Here is a 2,218-nt window from a genome sequence, read left to right as displayed (position 1 = left end):
GATTGGCTGCTGCCGGTGCGTCCGGCCGGCGGCGGACGTGTCCGGCGCGGCGCGAGGAGAGGGTTAGGGTTTCGTGTGCAAATGTATTTCGGGATGCCCACACATTTATAGGTAGAGGGAGCTAGGAGGTTCCAAATGAGGTGCGGTTTCCGCCCACACGATCGTGATCGAACGACCTAGAGCATGGAAGAGAGTTTGGTGGGTTTTGGGCTGGTTTTGGAGGGGTTTTTTGCTGGACACTCAAATGGACTTTGCGGATGCCCGGTTAACCGATGGTGTACCAAACGACCTCCGAATGGAACGAAACTTGACCGGTAGTCTCCGGGTGGTATATTAAGACCACTTGACAAGCCTCGGTCCATTCCGAGAAAGTTTGACACACGCACACGAAAGAAAACAAGAGGGGTGCACCGGAGGAGATAGGAGCGCCGGATTGGAAAACGGACAACGGGAAAAATGCTCGGATGCATGAGACGAACATGTATGCGAATGCAATGCACATGATGACATGATATGAAAATGCATGACATGAAAAAATACAAAACGGAAAACAACACCCGACAACGGAGGGAAAAACATATCACATAGCCGGAAATGGCAAGAGTCGGAGTTACAAATATGGCAAGTTACATGCGGGGTGTTACAGTCTTGTAATAGAATAGGGCCAACATTTTAACTTTGTCGTGCCATCGTGCACGTGCTGAATGCTTAATTCCATTGGAGTTTCCTTATATTTCTGCGGGTCATAAATGATCCTTCATGTTCCTTAAGCTCAAAGAGTTGTTTTTAACTATCCTGCATAGAAGAATAAATCACAAGTCTCTAGGTGGCTTACCGCACTGAGAATCACAGTCTTATACATATAACCCGGAATATGAATCAAAAAAGACTGGTCCTCAATTACGCCCTTGATGTACTCGCATTAACACACTTATCGGCCTGCAAGCACACTTTCGGCTTATATAACCCGGGTAATAAGGTTGGTACCTCAATTTCGGTTTACCAGTCTTAATAACGCCGATTGTATTCGACTAGTACTGTAAATCAAAGTTAAGCCGGCAAAGTGACACCCGCCGTGCACACTTCAAATAATCAGAAGAACTCGCTATAAATCAGAAAAACTTAGGGGCTTCCGGTTCGAATACGACCAGAGACCCGTCCCAAAGGGGTTATGCTAGGATTCGAATGCGATCATACAGCCCCCAGTGGGTGTGGCGATGCCAATCAAGAGGGTACCGACAGCTATGTTCTCTTTGGTTCGAATACGACCCATGTTTGAACAGGAAGCCCCCAAATGACCTTAAAAAATTGTTTAACGACGCTGATCCGAATACGATCCACGTCGGTTCCCAAAGGGGGTTGAACTGTGATTCAGATATGATCAAAGAAAACTCCCCAATCAGCTCGGCACTTTGCCAATCAAATGGGTATCGACAGCTATGTTCTCTTTGGTTCGAATAGGACCTATGTTTGAACAGGAAGCCCCCAAGTGACTATATTGTGTATGGCTAGATTCGAATACGATCATAAGCCGGATCCTCCTTCAAATTATCATGTGATCTTGCACTGAAAACAACACGTTCACCTTTGGAGGAGAAAAAAGGACAGAGGTCCTGCTTTATTGCTTATCATAATATATACATGGCTTAGAGAAATATGTACATTATGAGAGCCGGTGGCTCAAGTGTAATAAGGCCGAAGCTGAGCTATGTTCCACGGCCGACGGGTCTCTTCCTCCGACTTACGTGAATCTTTGTGCTCCCGAATGTCAATGAGGTAATATGACCCGTTGTGCAAATTCTTGCTGACCACAAAGGGCCCTTCCCAAGGCGGGGATAGCTTGTGCGCATCTGTTTGATCTTGGATGAGCCGGAGCACCAGATCGCCTTCCTGGAAGACCCGAGATTTAACCCGACGACTATGATAACGGCGGAGGTCCTGTTGGTAAATCGCTGAGCGAGCTGCTGCCACATCACGCTATTCGTCCAACAAGTCAAGAGCATCTTGGCGCGCCTGTTCATTATCCACCTCCACATAAGCCGCCACTCGAGGCGAGTCATGACGGATGTCACTGGGGAGGACTGCTTCCGCTCCATAAACCATGAAGAAAGGCGTGAAACCTGTAGACCTGTTAGGAGTAGTGTTGACGCTCCACAACATAGAGGTTAACTCCTCCACCCAACAACCCGGCGTCCGTTGTAAAGGGACCAAAAGCCGG

This window comes from Triticum aestivum, chromosome 6D, assembly GCF_018294505.1.
Source record: "Triticum aestivum cultivar Chinese Spring chromosome 6D, IWGSC CS RefSeq v2.1, whole genome shotgun sequence".
Classification (NCBI taxonomy): domain Eukaryota; kingdom Viridiplantae; phylum Streptophyta; class Magnoliopsida; order Poales; family Poaceae; genus Triticum; species Triticum aestivum.
Note: the sequence above shows the minus strand (reverse complement) of the source record.